Source organism: Oryzias latipes, chromosome 8, assembly GCF_002234675.1.
Source record: "Oryzias latipes chromosome 8, ASM223467v1".
Taxonomy (NCBI): domain Eukaryota; kingdom Metazoa; phylum Chordata; class Actinopteri; order Beloniformes; family Adrianichthyidae; genus Oryzias; species Oryzias latipes.
In genome coordinates, this window is record NC_019866.2 from 26,043,957 (window position 1) to 26,051,154 (window position 7,198).

The following is a 7,198-nucleotide window of genomic DNA, read 5'->3' on the forward strand; positions in this document are numbered from 1 at the left end:
GATAGCACAAGGGTTAAACGATCAAGCTGTAATGGCTGCACACTCACGTCTGTGTTGCAGAAGCTGCAGAGTCCCTCCCCCTGTGACTGCTGCACGCACCTATGATGCTTCTGCATTACCAACGCTTCACTATGCACCCAGTAAGCAGGAATTAGGGCTGAATGGTTACTGCGCAGGTCTGTTTGCGTCTTCTGCATTCGTGATGTCCGAGTGTGAAACAAGCTCCGCTCGCTCTGCTGCCCACACAACCAGCTCACAACAACAACCTGTGTTGTGCTTGAAAGCATGTCGTCCACAGATGCTTTGTCTGCCTCTATGTGGGAGCATCTCTTTGTGCCAAAGAGGTTGGGAGGGCCAACATGCGGGTTGGCTTCTAAAAATAGAAACTCTGGATCTCTCCGCTTCTTTGGACTGACAGAAAGAGGAACAGTCAGAGGAGAAGAGACCAGCAAACAGGAACGTTGCTGACATCACGCCGGCATTGTGTGTGAGTGGGTCACAGTTCAGCGACAGACTCTAAAGGTCCAATAACAAGCCCTTCTCTCTAAGGAATTTAGATGCTGCATCATTTATCAATAAATATCAATATCAAATAAATCTAGATTCAGGACTGCTTACATGAGCACTGCCTTTGTCCGGTGTGGTGTCCGTAGGATCTGTAACCCTTGGGCTATCCTAGGCACTTTAACATTGGGAGTTGGGTCATCTAAACCAGTGGTCCCCAACCCCCGGCCCGCGGACCAGTACTGGTCCGTGGGTCATTTGGTACCGGGCCGCAAAGAAAGAATAAATAACTTGCATTACTTCCGTTTCATTTATTTCGGAATCTGAAATATGTTTTATTTTGAAAAATTGCTTTGTTCTCTGGTAGATCAGTCTATTCAGGGCTGCTCATTACGTCGATCGCGATCGACCGGTCGATCTTCAAGGACAAGAGGGTAGATTGCAGGCCAGCAAAGATAAATAACAAACAAAAAAGTTCTTCTAAACAATCCACCAGCCAATCAAAATCCTCACTGAGAAGTACGGGACTTGATTGACATACAGAGCGACCAATCGGACATCCTCTGATACATACGTCACTGCACATGCGTGTTTAAATTCACTAAGTGCAAATTCTGTCTGTCATCAGAAAGTCGCTTTCTGATCGCAAGTCCCCGGGAGAAGACCACTCCGGACAACCAGAGTGTTTATTGAAGCCGCCCCGCGTGTGTCCTCCTGCTATCAGCTTTGTGGTTCTCCCCCGATAAATAAGCGCTCATTAAGGAAGCTCTTTTTTTTGCGTGGCAATGATAGTCGCTGCTTTCTGTCTTTGTAATAAAACACCATATCTATTAATACAAAAGTATTTTTGTGTAATCTTACTGTGTAGTTTTTAATCATCAGTATATAAACAAAAAAGGCCCAGCCAGGAGAAAGAAGAGGAGCCTTCAACTTCCAACTTTCCCACACCATGAGAGTGTGGGAAAGGGAGAGCATGATGAGACCTGTGCAATGTCAACTGTTAAGCGTGTCAAAATAAAAGCACAGGGTTCGTCTTGTCACGTAATTGATCCTCCATCATCCAAGTATTAAGACCGGTTCGTGAAAGTTTGTGTGACGTCATGCCGGTCCGTGGGATGAAAAAGGTTGGGGACCACTGATCTAGACCTCCTTTGCTCCCGCTCCTACACCTGGCTGTGGATCCTGTCTCTGGCTCATCTCTGGCTCGTCTCTGCTCTGTACCTGACCGAGTACCTCGTCTCTGCTCCTGCTCCTACACCTGGCTGTGGTTCCTGTCTCCGGCTTGACTCGCGCCCCTGACTGTCCCCCCAACCACGGCTGGATGAAGCTCGTCTGCTGGACTTTATACATGTAGTTGTAGATTTAGATAAGTTAATTCTTCTCTAAGAGTTCTGGTAAATCGCCTGTCCGTCCTGGGGGAAGATCCCTCCTTCATGTGGGCACCCCTGAGGTTTATCGTTTTTTCCGGGAATACGTTTTTTTGGGAGTTTTTCCTTACCGCGAAGGGGGGTCTAAGGGCAGGGATGCCAGTATAGCTTAGTCAGTTTGTTAGTTCATTTTAGTATTTTCCTATTGAACTCTTTGTATTCATGATCCTTTTGAGTTCATGTTTTACTTCGAAGGCCATCGAGACGACTGTTGTTGTGATTTTGGGCTATACAAATAAAATTGAATTGAATTGAATTGAATTGAATTGAATTGAATTGAATAGACCCACTAGACCAGGGGTCGGGAACCTATGGCTCGCGAGCCATATATGGCTCTTTTGATGGTCACATGTGGCTCGCAGACAAATCTTTAATTATACTTTTTTTTTCCTCTCATTTGACCAGTCCTTCTCGGGCGCGATGCGATGCCAGAGGCGCGCAGTAGTAGCGGTGCTTGGAGAACAAAATCTGTGCCAGCATTATCAGTTTACTATTATCTATTATTTCACAGAGTTTGTACCAGCCGGAAACCTGGGAATTGCCGTGCCTAAAACTGTGCGCTCCCGTCTCTGAGAAAGAGCGCGCAGTAGCGGGGACGGGATGTGTGAGGGAGAAAGCAGAGGGTGGGGGGGTATGGCGACAGGCAGCAGGTGAATCGCGCAGGGATTGTAAAATCGTAAAACCCGCTGCCCGTCACTCACTGCAGCGTGTGAGTGTGTGTTTGTCTCCCCGTCTGCATGTGATCAGTCTGTCTCACATCTACAGAACATTCAGACTACGATCACGTTTAAAGTCTCAACGCCTGAACGAAGCAGAAACTCACCACGTATCAACCAGACTAGACAATCAGCAAAACTACCACGAGAAATACTCATCATTTATTAGCAACAGCATAACAATGTTATTAAAAAGAATCCACAGACTTATTGTACTCTAAAAATGTTGAAATTAAATCAAATGCACACATTCACTTGTATATTTAGTTTTAAACATATTGTCACGGTCTGAGTTGGACTGGGTGGCTGTTGGGCCGCGTTAAAAGTTCTGGAGTTCTGGAACGCATCAAGCAGAGATCTGATTGGCTCTCAGTTCTGTCACTCAGGCTGTTGTTAGGCAGTTTGGACCAATGGGGTTCAGCTATGGGCCGAATAAGAGAAATGGGAGGCCTGGAGCGGGAGGGGGGAATATAAAGTTGGGAGAAGCGCTCTCTCTCGTCTCGGCGGGAGAGATTCAGGAGTTGCTGAATTAATTGTACGGCGTTTTTTACAGCCTGCAGTAACCAGAATAAAGAACCTTAAAAGAGGTTAAGTCTCCGTGCCTCAGTGTGGGAAAGGGACACTACATTATTGTATGGCTCTTTCGAAATTACATTTCAAAATATGTGGCGTTTATGGCTCTCTTGGCCAAAAAGGTTCCCGACCCCTGGTCTAGACAGAGCTCTGAACCTTTTTTCTTCAATGATTTGTGATCTTCACTGGTGTCCATGGATTACATGAAATCTTTCCACCTTTATCCACCTTTGTCATGGTAGGGAGAACACGTCAATGGAAGGGGGGGGGGGGTCATCTAAGATAGCACAAGGGTTAAGAGTTTCAGCTAACAAAAAGCTGAACTCGACCTGACCCATGACCAGCATGTTTTCCAAACTACAATACCCAAATTGATCCCTCACTTTCCTACATTAGTGTTGTAAGGAAATACATGCGGTATGTTCAGTAACAGTTACTTCAATACGTCTGCTGCAGACAAACCACAGGCTGTCTGGGTGGGGAGACGCCTCATCCTTCATCCCTCTCAGCACTGCCGCTCCCGTTGTGGTATCACCATGGAAAAGGGTTTACTTCCAGCTCCAACCAAAGGAAGGCAGTTCAGTCGCCAATTCCTGCGTTGAACCAAACTTTGTTGGTTAGCAGTGATTGGTCCGAGTGGGTCTGAGTCATCAGTACTACGATAACCACTGTCAACAATCAGAGGTGAAGCTGTTGGAACCCCCCCCCACCCCTTACAGGCGGGGTCGGTTGAATCTGTCAATCAAGCATTTCAAATTTTTGACGTGAGACCACCCGACTTTTAATGAGGAGTCTGATTGGTCAGTTTATAACTTGAACTACGGAAATATCATGAAATTCTTTTTAGGATTATCAAGAACATTTTAAATCCAGGAAGCAAAGCAAGAATACAGTGAGGTGAATAAGCATGCGAACCCCTGGGATGTTGCTAATTCTCCCAGTTAAAAATCTTGGAGGGGTCTGACATTTTCATCTTAGCTGCATGTCCACTGTGAGAGACATCTAAAAAACCTGGAAATCACATGTATGATTTTTCAATCATTTATTTTTATGCTACTGCTGGAAATACTTATTGTGATTACAGACCGCACAACACTCGAACTAAACAAACAAGCAAGCAAACAAATAAATAAATAGTTTTCCATTAATAAAATGAACATACTTCATTGGGTTTACTGGATTATTTAAAAAACTACAGAAATAAACCTGTAGCAACGTGAATTTGTTTCCATCATTTCACTCTTCTTGACTTTGGTTTTTGAAAGACGGAAAAGTTCATTCAAGGTTATGGAAAATGGACAAATGATCAAAGGAAACATCAGGGTCCAGTTTAGAAAGAAAAGAAGAGAAAAGGAAGAAAAACCTTCCAAAGATATAAGAATGCAGGCCGTGTCTGACAGTAACACTCGCTAGGCGCCAAAGCGACCAATTCTGCCGTTTGGTAAGTAAAATTTTGAATGGATGCATGTGAAGTGTGAACGAACTTACATTCCAAGTCTTAATTGTGAATTCAGCAGATTTTACTTATATGGTTGGAACTCTGAAGAACCATTTTTAAATGAAATAGTAGTTAGTTTCACAGTTCATTTTCCTACCCAGAAGTAAGACAAATCCATCTCTGAGGCTCCGCCTTTCACTCATTTTGGGTGACGCCCATTTCATGACATCATCTTAGAATCAGCCTCGTCAGCGTGTTTGTGTTGTGAAAATAAACAACATCAGAACTTTTACAAAGATGGATGTGCATGTTGTGCATATAAAATAATAATAATAATAATAATAATTAATTTGATGTACATTTACAAAACAATCATTAAACACAGTTTCAAGACTAAAAAAGTAAAAAGAAAAAGAAAAGAAAATGAAAGCATTTAGACCAGGGGTCGGGAACCTATGGCTCGCGAGCCATATATGGCTCTTTTGATGGTCACATGTGGCTCGCAGACAAATCTTTAATTATACTTTTTTTTTTCTCTCATTAGACCAGTCCTTCTCGGGCGCGATGCGATGCCAGAGGCGCGCAGTAGTAGCGGTGCTTGGAGAACAAAATCTGTGCCAGCATTATCAGTTTACTATTATCTATTATTTCACAGAGTTTGTACCAGCCGGAAACCTGGGAATTGCCGTGCCTAAAACTGTGCGCTCCCGTCTCTGAGAAAGAGCGGGCAGATGCGGGGACGGGATGTTAGAGGATGAAAGCAGAGGGTTGGGGGGGTATGGCGACAGGCAGCAGGTGAATCGCGCAGGGATTGTAAAAACGTAAAACCCGCTGCCCGTCACTCACTGCAGCGTGTGAGTATATGTTTGGCTCCCCGTCTTTATGTGATCAGTCTGTCTCACATCTACAGAACATTCAGACTATGATCACGTTTAAAGTCTCAACGCCTGAACGAAGCAGAAACTCACCACGTATCAACCAGACTAGACAATCAGCAAAACTACCACGAGAAATACTCATCATTTATTAGCAACAGCATAATGATGTTATTAAAAAGAATCCACAGACTTATTGTACTTTAAAAATGTTGAAATTAAATCAAATGCACACATTCACTTGTATATTTAGTTTTAAACATATTGTCGCGGTCTGAGTTGGACTGGGTGGGTGTTAAAAGTTCTGGAGTTCATTAAACGCATCAAGCAGAGATCTGATTGGCTCTCAGTTCTGTCGCTCAGGCTGTTGTTAGGTAGTTTGGACCAATGGGGTTCAGCTATGGGCCGAATAAGAGAAATGGGAGGCCTGGAGCAGGAGGGGGGAATATAAAGTTGGGAGAAGCGCTCTCTCTCGTCTCGGCGGGAGAGATTCAGGAGTTGCTGAATTAATTGTACGGCGTTTTTTACAGCCTGCAGTAACCAGAATAAAGAACCTTAAAAGAGGTTAAGTCTCCGTGCCTCAGTGTGGGAAAGGGACACTACATTATTGTATGGCTCTTTCGAAATTACATTTCAAAATATGTGGCGTTTATGGCTCTCTTGGCCAAAAAGGTTCCCGACCCCTGATTTAGATGATCACTGCTAGCTCCATGGAGAAAGTGGGTGTGTGTTAGCCTGGGGGCGGAGCTGAAAGCTCAGACTCTTTCTGGAAGCGGCTGCATGAATGGGTGAAAATACCACTTGAACATTATTATGTTCATTTATATTATTAAAACACTTAAAAGCTCCAAAAGTTGATTTTGTGAGATATAGGCCCTTTAATCGTCCTCTACCCTCTTCAACCTCTATTGCTTTTTCTTCTCCCCCCTTATACCCGTACGCCCCCCCCTCTCTCCATATATATATATTTACATGTACATCAGTGACGTGCTGTGAGGTTAATGGCTGGTGAGGCACTGACGTCATCAGTCAGATTTACAAACATGAACCATACTGAGTAACTTATTCACCATTTAATTGACAACAGTTAACGTGTTTTGTTTAAAATATCATTTCAACATGTGTTTTTTTTTCATACACAAACTGCAGCATAGAAAAAAGCACAAACGTTATTATCGTCTTACCTTTACTTGTAAATAAAGTCCATACGCCGCTCCTTCTGAAGAAAATGACTTGCCGCTTGCTATCACTTATTCTATTATTTTTTAGCGTCATAATCTCAGGGCTCACCGGCGCCCCCTAACATGAGGCACGAGAACTGCTGGCCTCACCCAGCGGCTTTTTTGCCGGCGTTTAGCGCTCAGCACAGGAAACACGTCCCCCACATACAGTTATTTATAAAACAAACACTGTACATCATATACATCTGCTAAATTATGTAAACTCAGCTGATATAGTACAAGTGATTGAACCGACATACAGAGAGACAGCAGTGCCGTCTGACTGCATAGGTATTGCGCAATCCAAGGTGAGGCTCAGCGGGCTGGTGCCTCATCGCACGTCACTTCTTAGTATCTGAACGGCAAATGCGGAAATTCAGCGATTTTGAAAAGAAAAAACACCCAAAAATGGTACATTTAAATGGAAAATGACTGCAAAGCACAA